This window comes from Micropterus salmoides, unplaced genomic scaffold (assembly GCF_014851395.1).
Source record: "Micropterus salmoides isolate LMB-PRFRI ecotype aquatic unplaced genomic scaffold, ASM1485139v1 Ms_hic_scaffold_17, whole genome shotgun sequence".
In the NCBI taxonomy this organism is placed as follows: domain Eukaryota; kingdom Metazoa; phylum Chordata; class Actinopteri; order Centrarchiformes; family Centrarchidae; genus Micropterus; species Micropterus salmoides.
In genome coordinates, this window is record NW_024040817.1 from 12,636,613 (window position 1) to 12,651,009 (window position 14,397).

At 39.5% G+C, this 14,397-nt stretch overlaps 1 long non-coding RNA gene across 2 annotated transcripts; it reads left to right on the forward strand.

Moving 5' to 3' along the window:
* Positions 1 to 29: 29 nt before the first annotated feature.
* On the forward strand, positions 30 to 5,360 carry LOC119906725. Of its 2 annotated transcripts, none has more exons than XR_005445016.1 (3): positions 30 to 196; positions 367 to 464; positions 5,239 to 5,360. It is a non-coding gene; the product is annotated as an uncharacterized LOC119906725 (long non-coding RNA). The 2 variants fall into 2 exon arrangements; XR_005445015.1 differs by lacking the exon at positions 5,239 to 5,360 and adding an exon at positions 1,031 to 1,215.
* The last annotated feature ends 9,037 nt before the right edge of the window (positions 5,361 to 14,397 follow it).

Here is a 14,397-nt window from a genome sequence, read left to right on the forward strand (position 1 = left end):
GTCACCTGTGTTGCTCCCGCCCTGCTCGTTACTCCCTGTGTGTGTATATACCTGGTGTTTCTGTCTTGTCTTTCATTAATTTCTATGTGTGTTATGATCCCTCGTTGTAGGCCTACTTGTCGTGTTTCCCTGCGCCATTGGATTTCTGTTTGGACAGCTTTTGTGTTTCTGGACTTTGTCATCAGCCACTCAGTTTGTAAGTGTGCTCGCTTTTTGTTGCCTTGAATAAACCGTCTGAACTTTACCCGCTAGCCTACGTGTCCTGCATTTGGGTCCAACAACTTGCTCAACTCTGCCATAACCACCACTGAATGTAACACATCAGGGTTGGTAATGCTTGTAATTTGTTCAATTGATTCACAACAGGTGGTCCAGGCTGATGTATGTTTACGTCTGGAGAGGGGTCATGTCCTGACAAATCATGGATATGCCATGACTGATATTACCAAATTAGGAAGCCAAATGTAAGTGTCTGCGTCTTTATTTTCAAAGTGCTCCCTCTTCACCTGTCAATTCCAGAGTTTTAATTGCAAATGGGGTCAGCAGTGTTTTTAAACTTATCAATTTTAGGTGTTTGGATTCATCATTGCTCTGTGGATGGCAGGCATAAACATAGCAAAAGTGCTGTTTTAAAATTAAAAACTTAATAGTGTGAATGTAGCCTAAAATACACACTATAAACTGCCTTGCTAACCTAGCAACATTAAAGCTACAAACAACCCATAATACAACTTACTGGTACGCTCTCTGCATTAGCAAAATACAGTGATTGTGTTACTAACTCCCCTCTTTGAACAATTTCCAGATTTACTATAAACTATATCAAGCTTTGACAGGCAATACTTCGGATCAATTGTTAATTGTTTTGGTCTTTTCATGGGATTTGCCGTTAGAGCTGCAACAATTAATCGACAATGTTGATTATAAAAATTTGTTGACCTGAAATTTCATTGTCGATGCGTCATTAGAGGCAGTTTAAGGGAGAGATGGCAATCTTCTTATGATGAACATTCTGGTTCATTTCTAACAGCAGTACACTTCAGGAAGTGCTGGGGGCAGGATTGCTTCATATGACTACTTAACTGTAAGACTACAGAAGAAGCATTCATGCAGAAGTGGAAAGCAACAGAGAACAAGGCTAACAGCAGAATGGCTTTTTGTTTTTACAAAGTTTTGTACACTATTTCATCAGTAAATACATGTTTGAGAGAAATCAACTGTAGAATTTGAATATTTTCAGTTTTACGAACATTGATGGCAAATCAAATGTGTTTCGGGTTTGAGAAGCTCAACAAGCGGCAGCAATGTTAGCGGTGCCTGCCGGTCACGCCCACAGAGCCCTCTGGTCCCAGTTACACAGAGCAGTAATGACAGAGGAGAGGCCACAACTGTAAGAGTTTCCATGTTCTGTCTTTACAATCTGAGAAATGGTTTATTTTAAAGTAACTCAAACATCTGGCTCATGATGTAGCCTACAGAACATTCTCTGCTCATAACTTATAAGCACTTTGTAAAAAAAACAAAAAACAGAAGTATTAGGAAAGTGGACTGTTTTATTCTGAATAGACATTAAATTGTTGTTGTACAATTATACTATCAGATTGTGAGCGTATTGTTTTGGGTGATGAGGCCTGGCTGTTATCTTGGAACAGCCTCTCTGTAGTTCTCTGCATTCTTGGTTTTGAGGTCTCATGGATGATGCTGGCTGAGAGAATGCTCTTTTAGTTGTGTTAGCACACACGTTAAGTGCCATAGTAAATCAGTGACTCATAGGAGAGCCTACGCTGTCTTGTCCTCTTCCCTATTTTCTCCCTGGTGGTGATGCTAGTGTTCATTCTGAATAGTAAACCTTGTTCACATAATGGTAACGTTGGCTAGTTAGGCTGTGTGATGGACATCACTAATTCACTTGAAAGATATTTAATTAGTTTAATTAGGGTTAGGGGGTGACAAATAATCGTGACTAGTCAACTTATCAAATTAAAAGATTAGTTGACTATGAAAATAATTAGTTGCAGCTCTTTGCCATCAATGAGAAAATATAAAATTACCAGTCTTATCATGGAAGAACACTTTATTAACACCTAGCATGGTAGTGATCTGACTGCTACTTTTTTGGTCTTTTATTGTAGTGAGTTAAATTTGTTGACACCCTTTTTTTTTTTTTTTTTTTTTTCCAGTAAAACCTTTAATCACATCACTGAACTTTCTGGTTTATTTTTGTATGAATACCATCTGAATGAAATCTCTACCAGGTTTAAATTATAAATCCTTGGTTCTTCTCTCACAGAAATCAACTTTTCATCCAGCCTTTCTTTAGCGCTCCCTAGTGACGCATATATACCATGGCAAAGGCTGATTAGGGCGTGACCCCACCTGTTGCACTCATTAATGTTAATTGCATCTCTTTCTCCCTCAATCAAATAAGTCTGTGGCTTTCTTTCCTCCATGATCCTAATTATATTTCATCCCCCTCAGAGCTATTTAAGAAGGCATTTGAGAGTGAAATTTTTTTTTTCTACAATGTCACATCACCCCCATCCCACACTCTACTGCCTCACCACTCTTTCCACTATCCAAATGGGATGCCAGCACTCATGCATTTTTAACAAGAGCAGAGGAATATGCTTGTTCGAAGTTTTACTTCTGTGTGTACTGTGTATTTAGTCTGTCATGTGAGTACTACTCATACTTGTTTGTAAAAGAGAAATGCCAGTAAAAGGGGCCAAAGGGCAGCACCGACTCAGCTGAATGCGCTGTTTTGGACTCACTCAAGGTCCTTGTTGGATGGTAATGTTACCTTGCAGCTATCTAAATGAGCCACAATGTGTATGAATGTGGAATGAGCCACACATGACATTCACAACATCCTGTGTCAGATCATCCTGACCTTGTCACTGTGAATAAATTTGTCTGTACAAAAAAGGTGTTTACTGTGTGTCCTTGTAAGGTCATCTTGCCTTATGTCATCGTCTCCTGAATTGTCATTGAGCAAATCGCTGTATGCTGGAAATGGAGAGAAAAGGATGAGCTTTTAGTAAAGAAGACCCTTCTCGTTTCACAGAGAACAGATGGGCAGATGGCCTAAAAAAGATTCCGCCTTTATTCTGGTTTTAATATAATCTTCACCCAAAAAAGCTTACGGGAGATGAGCTACAGCAGCCGACAGTGGTTATGAGAAATTCCAAGGTGACGGGTTTTTTTTATGGCTGAATGTGGGAAATTTGAAGTCTGGACCATGACTACACTGAATACAAAAGACCTTTTTAGATGAAACATGAAAGGAAAAGATGCATCCACTACTGTCGTTTGTTACCTTTAAAACAAAGCACATTTCTAAAGAGCCTGCCGCGGTCACACGGTAAAGATAAAATATTGATGTTGAAATAGGGTGTGAATTAGTGTGGACTGCTAAACTGTGTGCTTGGATTAATAAATTGTGCAATTCTCCAGGATATGCATATCTGACATTCAGAATAATATTTGTAATTCTGAAGAAAATGTAAAACAATTAAGTAATATAAAGTGCCATCCCAGACCAATAACTGCTATCAGAAAATACTATATCTGCCATATGCTGCACTTGGTTCCTGTTTGGTTTTCAAAGCATGAGTTAAATGATCTGAGTATTGAGATCATGATTAAAAAATGTAAACAGACTTTCAGTGTGCCTGATTGGTAGGAGGCTGACAGGAGGAGACTTTGTATAATATCTAAATTTTTCTGACACCAGTTATTAATCTGTGCATTCATTTAATGGATATTAAGATTAAGTAAGAAATTACATTACCCTCTTACCCTCCCACCTGTCATCATGGCAAGTCAATGCAAGGATGCAGAGAGACGCGATATACCCTCGGGAGGTGTGGAGGATGCGTTGGCCGTGACGTGAAGGGATTCATGTGAGGGTTGGAGATTCATGTTTGATGGCTTCAGACAAAGTGCTTGTTGGATCGCCAACTAGTGTTTGAAACTCCCTTTCTGATGGCAAAATAAGTGTTGAGATCTGCGTCTAACACACAGCCACTTTACACAGTATGTTGGCTTTTCACTCGCCTTTGATTGAGGCCATTCGCAACAGGTATAAATACTTTTGCCGTTAAAGATGATTGGATAACATGCTGTACAACCTAGTTTGTTGAGGATTTTATCTTCTCCATGAACCCATCATGACGGTTTCAAATAATGAAAATAATCATTTTCAGAGATAACTGACTAACTTTTTCAATCTGTGTGAAATATTTATTTTCTATTATATGACCATTACGATCAATAGCTTAAGTAAACTTTAATACCTCCATATTGAAGAGTATTAGGTTATAAGCATGCAAATGAACGGTATATCTGTTCAATGTCTACAAATGATTTCTCTAATGGAGAAGAGTAAACTTCAACTGCTATTAAAGCTGGTGGTCCACTGGGTTCATTGGGACCACATCCATTAGATCAAAGCCATTTATCCTGGCAGACAATTCATTAGATAGCAGAAAGCAATCAGACTGTGTATCTGTAATTAACAGTCATCTCTCTGATTGCCTCCACACCATTAAATAGCACACCAATATGTGGGCCCTTTATCCCTATTATGCACTGCTTAATTAAAAATGCAAATTAAGCTCCTTCTAATTACACATTAACTGACATGGAACTGGACAAAGCAATGTGTGTGTGCGGGCGTGCAGGGGTATGCATGTTTGGGTATGTGTGGGGGTGTGCATGTGGGCTGTGTTATAGGAAGGTGAGTAATCGAACTAATGGTTTGAGTCGTGAGTTGTGCGGTTTTATGAAAATTAAATTGCAATGAAGGACAATTAATGAAACTTTGTTAATGCCAGTCAAACTTTAAAGGGTGAAATTAATCCCTACGCTGAGTCTGTCAGTGGCTGGCATTGACATATCAAGTGCTTACAATTCTGTGGAAGCAGTCCATCCACTGTAATATGTCTCAAGGGTTACTGCCCAAACGGACCTAATAAGTCAGTCAAAATGCCCTGAAGTGCACTGTTCAGCAGGGAGCTGTATATTGGAAGTGATTTTTAAAAATGCCACAACGCTTGTGTGTTGCAGGGATTGTCTTATAAATGTATGTTAAAAGGATCAGTGTTGGGCTCTTTTATACTTTTATTGTATGAAAGTGTCCCCACTAGCGTTTCCAAGTCATTTTAGTAGATACCTCTGCCCATAGTGAAACACCTGATCAACATAAAAACATCTAAATCTCCTTCTATTTGTTTTCAGTTGCCAAACAACACAGCGCATGGCCGCCAACATCTGGTAAGGAGTGCGGCAGGCAACTGTGCAGCTGTGAATTCGGCTACATTGACATAAATAATTAAACTTTACTGCCACACAGCCCCAGACTTGATTGTTCCCTCAATTTTTCCTGTACATACTGAAAAACCAAGCTAACAGACTTATTAATGTTAGACACTGGTATGCCTAAATTCAGAAATTACATTTTGTTGAAAGTTGGAGGGTGTGAACCCTGCCACATCGTCACTATGGATGGGACTCACCGGGACTAACATTAAGCTAGCTGTTTATGGTTAGCAAACCAGCTAGCTCCTTGTTAAACCATAAGATTTAATTTTCTATTTTTTGAGATGTCCAAGTGTGGAAGTTTTAAATAAAGCCACATTTGACATAGCTGACTAACAAAAGTAAAGTGATTACTTTCGCTATTCAATAGTGGAGTAATGTAATAAGAAATCAACTACATTTTTCACATAATGTGCCCCACACTGTAGAAGATTGATACTGATGTGGTTTTTTTAAGTTTTGCCATACACATTAAATAGCCTATAGCAAAAAGGATAAACAGGGTCCCTTCAGGGTGTAAAAGATGTGATGTGAAATGGCATTTGACATATGGCAAAACAGAAGAGATCCACATATGTACATTACATATGTAGTAATACACTGACGCATGTAATTTAAAACGTGCAGTCTCTTCACTGCTTGGTAGGATTCAAGAGGAAGTCAAAGCTTTTGGATTCTTATCAAAAGTAGTGAGAGACGGCAGCGCTGTCGAATTGACCTTATCATTGTTTACTCTGGCTTAATATTATTTGTATAAAGCATTAAGGAGAAGGTTGTCTGAGGAAAAATAGTATTGCACATCATGATTATCTGCGGAGAGGCAAATTAGGACGACATGGGAGATCCTCTTGAGGTTAAAATTGATTTTCAGATGGACAGGTGGAAACTTCAACTCACCCTGCAGCCAAATGTCACCACATTTCCTTTAAATCATATGTGACAGGCTAGACAGCCATTACTGGAAAAATAAAAATAAGTGACGCAAGGAAAAAGACAGAAAAAGGTAAATGGTAAGAAGGAGCGTTCTATGTCTTCATACTGGTAGGACGATTTGTGACTGCAAGAGTGAGTGACTGACTGACCTTTTCATACTGACACTTTGCTCTGAGATAACTGAAACAAAAGAGGAAAGAGAAGAAGGGAAGCATTCCCTTTGCTCCATGGGAAGTCACATGCGTGCTGATCGTTGGGCAGATCTCTCATTGTCAGAACTCGTCTCAGTTGGACGACCTCCAGCTCACAAAGGCCTGTGGGATGCAGCGCTCCCATGTCTCTGCGTAGGCCCAGTTTCCTCTTTCTCATGGAAACAACAGGGTTCTAGTCTACCATGGGACTTTCCTTGGTGTGCAAACATATCCTATTTAACATACACTCAGAGCAATATGGATTTGGTTTTCTGAGAAAATCAAACCCTTTCATAGGTATTCATGGAATTTCATTCTCTCTGCTATGCTCGCCTAGACTCTCTGTCTTGTTATTGTTGAGGGGATTTTGCTGGGATGTATTATGGTCTATTATCATTGCTATTTTCTGTCGTTTCGTTATAGGCTTTCACATCTACTCTGTCAAATGTGTTTGCCTGATTCTCATTTTTCATTCCGCTGCTATCTAAAAGCCATGTGGGAGAAAATGTTTATCTTTGTATTTCAAATATTCATTTATTAAACCCTGATTTGTCTCTTATCTCGAAATGGAAATTATCCATCCAAGTGTTAAAGCAGGAAGGGGTCCTGTCACCTAATGTATCATAACATGCCATAATGAAGCTGAAACCTTTGATGTAAGAAGCAAACAAAAATATCAACTTTAGGGACCACAACAAACACAGATATGTGCCTCAACAATCCTCTGACAAGGAAAATAATTGACAAGGCTGCAATAAGGATCTAAAGGCAGTAGATTTGCCAGAGGTGAAGCTTTTACTAAATATAGCATTACGTATTGAACAACTACTGTGTTCAATACATGTTTTCCATCTGTTGAACTGGTTTGAACTCATCAAGTAATTGTTAAGGGAACCACACTGAATGGATTTTTGAACTACTGTACTATACACTGTGCTGTATTGATCTGAACTCATGGTCAGTTAAAGTTAACTCAATTTACATTTGCTGTCTTTTAAAAATGATCTGAATGGTATTGAACCCGCTCAACAAAACTTGAATGCACTACAGTACCGTTTATAGCTCTAATCTGAACCACACTGCACAGAATTGACTGTAAGGTAAAGAAACTGTGTAAAGAATCATCTTTGTAAGTTCTGCTAGTATTCATTAGAACTGGTCATCGTATAAAAAGCTGGGACAAACTAAGCCACTGTTCTGGGGTGTAATGACCTACCACAGTCTTTGAAAATGGAGGCTAAACTATTCCTCCTCAGTTACCTTGAAGGAACCCACCTTCTCTGCTACCCACGAAACTTGTCGACCAGTACACTTTGATCTCTGCCAGTCAACAACTGAGGATAGCAGAAGTCCTGCACCAGTGTCTGTCTCTGATGGTGGGGAAAACCTCAGTCCTCACTCATGTGGCTGTCTGCCCCTCAGCCCAGCCTGTCTGTTTTCAAGCCCACCAGACACAAGATGGAGGGAGGCACAAGAGGCGCCTAGTGCAGCCTGCCTGAAAGCCCGTGCTCGGCACAAGCAACCCATCAAAGCTCTGGCAACGCCACGCTCCAAGCTAAGTCAACTTGGCCATGCCTGAGTTCAAATATTTGAGCATCGCTCGAGGGCCCAGGTGCTACTGGCAGAGCATCACAGGATCTCACGTCCAAAACAAAAAATTGGGGGCAGAGCCGAGTGGGGAACAAGTGGGTCTGAATGTTGGGAATGTGCATAATGCATGTTTATACACAAGTCTCTTCATTTTCTCTCCACCCTGTTCCAAACTTATTAGGTGGACTTTATAAAGTTGAATGTTGGGGAAGAATTTGGACAGTCCATATTTACTTATCTACTCCATCTACTGAAGTTACATTAAAGTTTTAGATTGCCAATTTGGATAATTGCAAACAGAAGTTTGTTATTGTTAAGTTTTTTTATTACCAAAATCAACAAATTCTTCCAAAACACTAACACATGTTCTCTTCCAACAGGAACATTTAGTCAATCATAGCCCAATGTCATAAAAACACTAATATCAGGTGGAATTACAGAAACTGCATATTTTATACGTGTCAGGTCTGCTCCTTATAGAATAGACACTATATTGTATTGATCATAGATCATGCTTTGCACTGCAGTGTCATTTGAAGCCTCTCTAAATTTTTGTTTTGGTGAGTTTAGTAAATGCATGCATTTTGTTTCCTTTGCTGCAGAAATTCAATACAAAAGATGAATGACCCATCTCAGAGTAGCTTTATAGAATGTATGGTTTATAAAAAAAAGAAGACAAAGACAGAATTGTTGCAGTAAAGGCTCTATTTGCAACATGACAAAAATTACAGTATTACTGTATTATATTGCAGTATTAGACAACACAAAATATTCAAACAGAATATGCCACAGAAAAAAATGTCATTCTGCATTTGGCCACCTATTCTCATCCACATCACACCTGATATCTTCTCTCAAGGCATCTTGGGAAGAATCTTTTGGCATGCCTTATCCACCCCTGGCAGTGTTCAGCTGTGATGTCTTGGCATGCAGCATACATTGCATCCAGGAGGGACATTTGGTCCTGTGGACAATGGTCATAAACCCTCCATCTCCAGGCTGAGAAAAACTCCTCAATGGGGTTGAGGAAAGGGGAGTAAGGGGCAAGGAAAAGGGACATCATCCTCGGATGGGCATCAAACCAGGCTGTGACTGCATGGGAATGGTGGAATGCCACATTGTCCCATGTGATCACATATATTGGCAAGTGGTCTCCCACCTGTCCCCTTTCTGCCTCTAGCACCTGTCTTTCATACAGGTCACACATTTATACAGGAGTGGACCGTTGTTTGAGATTGCAGCGCACATGGTGAAGTTGGCTCCTCTCTGGCCTGGGACGGTAACTGTGGCCATTTGCCAATTATGTTTCTTCCGCGCCGACGCTTTTTCACCAAGTTAAAGCCAGCCTAGTCAACGTAGATCATTTCATGTGGGACTTGATTGGCCTCCAGCTTCATGACTCTCTGAATGTAATCAGACATGGTGTGTGTAAATGCTTTGCTGTATACCTACTGTATGTCTTACTGTACTTCAGGTTTATAGAGTAGTTTACTGCAAAACACACTACGTATAGTACAGTAATGACTGTATTGCATAACCTTACCTGGACGTATTGGCGACGGAGTTCCTTGATGTGCTCACCGTTCCTTTCAAAAGGAACTTTGTGTAGTTGTTTCATTCGGACTTTGTGTTTAGCTAGAGTCCGAGAAATGGATGTTATGCTGATTGCTGCAATGTTCCCAAAGACAAGGTTGTCCTCTACAACTCTGGACTGAATGTCCTTCAGTTTTATTTCATTGTCAGCAATCACCATGTTGACAATAGCAAGTTCCTGTTCTTCATTTAGGAGCTTTCCTCTGCCCCCTGAGGGAGGTAGCCGTTGAATCCTTAGAGAGACAAAATATAGTTACGTATTAGGACCGGAGGTATACAGTCACTGCATTACATGGTAAAATTATTTAAACTTTGCAGTAGGAGGAGCCCTTAGACAATATCCTACCTGTTGGATTCTCAATGTCCGGACAATAGATGCCACTGTGTCCCGCCTGAGATTTGGCTGCACTCGTTCACCAGCCTCTCTGTATGGTAGCCCATGGTTTATGACATGGTCTATAGTTGCTCTTATTTCATCAGTTACCATAGCTCTGGCCCTTCTTTGAGCACCACCACGCATTCTGACTCCTCCACCTCTACCTTGTCCTCGTCAGGGCATTCCTCTCCCTTGCCCTTGTCCAACTACTCTCCCTTGTCCTAGCACTCGTCTTCCTCTCCCTCGTGTAAGCATTTTACTTACTTTCTTTGTTTCTTTTCCACACAAGATCAGCCCAAAGAGGTCCTCTTTTATACCATATGGTCATGCAATTGAAAGAACCTTCACACCTGAGTATGTTTCCTATATGGGAATCAGCTGTGATTGATATATTTGCATACCTCCAATCAGCTGTTTCTCAGTAGCAATGGAATAAAATAAGGGGGACATATATTTGTTTTAAGTCACAATATGAAAAGCTTTTCACTTTGACTTTAGACTATAAGTTAGGTTTAGAACATAATGCAGGGATGTGATTTTTCCGGCTTAATCCGGAATTCCAACCTGAAAATCGGACCCACGTGAATCATGCAGATCTGTGGGGGGGGGGTTACAGGAGCAGCTATTAGTCAAAAAGGAAGACAGGGGAACAGGGAGGAGAGGTATTTTCGACAGCTGTAAGTAACGTTGCCATTATTGTGTCACAGTCTAAGATGGAAAGAACATTGTCGTCCGTTGTAAACTTTGTGTGAACAGCAAAAAGCTTTTAACGGCAAACAATTCTACATTGACTTAGGCTAATTGAAGCATCAACTAAAGCAAAACAGCAATGTGAAACTCAGAAAGAAACTCCGGCTGCTGCTGCCAGTGATGCTTGGACTCATCGGGAGAGTGTGGCGTTATATCACCCAGTACCCAGTAATAAGTAGGCTAGAGTAGCTAATATTACCTTTTTAAGGAGTAGCCTATATGCTAAGAAACTAGGTAATAGCTATATTATTTCTGAGTAACTTGCCCAACACTGGGTTGACAATAAGGATTGGATAAATTGGGTATGATTTGATTATTGCTTGTTATAGGCTATGTCTAATGTTTATTTTGGCTTTGTTGTCGATTGATAAATCATATAGCCTATATACACTTTGCTGTATGAATGGTTGTTTTTTAAGTCTTTATGTCCTTATGTTAAAGGTTTTGGCACGTTATAAATGAATTTCTTGTGAATGGTTGTGACAGGGATTATAAGGCCTTTTCAGATGGCTTTGATCCGCGGGGTCACTCTGTGCTCCTCATCAACAGACAGGCAAACAAGCGCTCCGCAAGGTAACCATGGCAATGGCTTCTGTGTAACTGGCGCGATCCCGTGAAACTGTTGCGGTCGTTCTCATGCACACGCCCGCCCGCTGACAGAGATGAAATGTAAAAACTTTTTCCTACAGTCTATCAATAGACAGAGACCGATGTGGCTGTTTGATCTGAGTTTCCTGAAGAATATAACTTTATCTTTAACAGTTATGCCACCAGGTCTTAAACAGGCAACAACCTTTGCTGCTGTCTCTTATTCATTACAAAGAATCTATTAACTTCTACTAAACTAATTTGAAAGTTAGTAGTTATATTATTTAATTATAGAATCAATTATTTCATGCTGCATGTTGCACATTTAGCTGTTGAAGTTAAAAAATGAATACAAAATAATAATTATTATAGAGAGGTGGCGAAGGATTAGACACTTGTCTTTGATTCCCACTGCAACACATCCACCAAATAAGTTACTGTCATGGGTCCTGCTTTACCATCCATATGCTATAATAGAGCCACCGCCAGTTTAATCGGGGTGTGGGGCGGTCTCAGTATTTTTTCCTACTTTTTTGCCCTTTGCCAGTCACATGCCTGATAATGTTATCTGTTCTGACATACAGTGTAGAAGCTTTTGTAAATTTGGCAGTAAAAATCCATTGTTTTGATCTTGGTAGAGCTTGTGTGTAAAAGAAGTTCAAGCATTTTAAATTTGTCGAAAATGTATGCATTTTGTGTCAAAGCAACAAGAAATTAGTTAATTGTATAGCCTACACAGACAGATGTTGTGGAAACTGTGTTAAGAGTTCAGCAAAATTGTTAAAAGTATTGAAAAATTGTCATAGCAATAGTAAAAAACTGTAAAGTACCATACTGGTCACAATTGAGACCAATTTGCCATAGAAATGTATAATTTCTATGAAAACAGCTTTTCAAATATGCTGTAGCACAGCTAAAAACTATGCTCTGTTGCACTGACTGCTCTTTCTGCCACAGAGACACAGCCCAGCTAACGTGCTATATCAAGCAAAAGCTAGGAGGGGAGAATAGTTCCAGCTGACCTTAGCTAAACTGCTAAATACTTGTTAAAAAGTTTATATCAGTCTCGATGAACTGACATTTTGGCCATTCAGTAAGTTATTTCACAGAACTTCATGAGAAAGTATCTAAATCCACTTATGATAGGGAACCCAGCTATCTCTTATCTCAGCTTTTCACACTAGTGAAATTCATGCAATTTGGTGTAGTTAATCATCCTTTAAATCACATACTTAAATGTATTAAATTGTAAATGAATTCATTATATTGAATTCAATATAAATACTGACAGTATGAGACAGACACCTAGCAAACAAAGCCTAGATGAATTAAATTCCTATGGACTGTAAACGAGAAATGTTTATTTTCTTAAACAAACTTGTTAAAATGGACAAAGAAAGCTAAAAGTATACATTTTGTTTGTAGATACTCCATTTTCTAGCATTCCCTGAAGATCATCCAAACATGCAGAATCTGTATTTAATAGTTATCATGTGGGTTCTGTGACATGACTTTTAGAGTTAAAATAATCAGCCTAAAAGGCATCAAATTAAGGCATTACAACCATTCTATAGTGTCAGCAGTTTGCCAGGTAAAACCAGTTTTCAACTTCACTGCCTGTGTTTTTGCTTTTGTAGGGCAGCATACTATTGTGTATCATGGAGCAGAGTAACTAAAGCTACTTAAATTCTGTTATGAAAAGGCTTAGTAGACTATTATGTGTAGTCTTTTCCTGTATTGCAGGAATAAAATAAGACACACACACATATAAATATAAATATATCTGTTTAGATACATGATAATGGCGCTGTTTTAATGGTTGTACTGCTATGTCTCCAAGCTCCAGCAACAATGCAAAAAACACATGAAATTCACTACTGTCACCTTACTGTGAGCCTGCTGTCGATGCTTTATGTTTCACACTGAAATAATGGGCCCAAAGGGTGTGTGTATGGTGAAGCAAGTTCACATTAACTTTCACTCAGCTATTCAGATATCACGTTTCAGGTTTGACATTTATAAAACCCATAATAGAGGAGGCCAAGGTCACTATACAGCAGCAATACAAGGGTGTAACATTAGACTATTATGTTCCTTCTAAAAAGTAAAATAGCTAGTTTTATTCACAATCACATTGCTGGAGGGGGGAGGGGTATAGATTTATTCTCTCGCCTATTGTGCCACAGAAACAGGTAAATAAAATGCATCTCTCCTCCAAGCATCACTACAGTGTTTTCACCCACTTACCTAGCGCCCTTGGGAAAATCAAACACACAAAAAAGCTTTTAATATGCAGATGCTTTTTCCTTTATCCTGCATTTTAATGTGATGTGTATTTGTCCTCCTCCAAAACTGAATGCAAATTCAAAACCATCTGATAGGCACCATATTGACAGGATTAAACATCAGACTTTCCATATGTTGCTGACATCTTGAGCTTGCGCTCTATATGTCCTCCTTATCTGTGCATGTTTCCTTATGTAAAGGATGTGTGTATGGAGAAACATGTCTTGAACATGTTTTTATATTGAATGCTCTAGTGCTATCTAGTGGTTAAGAGGCATAATGGACAAAATCACCTCAATTATCTCACACACACTCACACACTCTCTCTCACACACACACACACACACACACACACACACACACACACACACACACACACGTTACACAAACGTAAACTGACACAGACAAAAACCCTCTGTCCTCATATATCCCTGTTTGTTCCCACTCATACAGTCTGGTTTGTGTCCAACAATCCAGCTCGGATCATGGAAGGTTAGATAGGACACAGGCAGCCTAACAACAACATTCGTAAACAAACCAGAGACCAACCTGTCCCTCAAGGGTCTAGAGAAAAGCAGTTTCCTTCTGCTGGGACATGAGGGGAAATAGGGTGTGTGTATGTGTGTGTGTGAGAGAGAGAGAGCGAGTGTAAGGGAGTGCATTTGGACTTGTACTGCTAAAACCTAGAAAATAAATCATTATTGGACTTAACAGTGACAACCTAATCCTCTGTAGCCACTCTGACCTCAACTCAGCAGACTACACTGGATT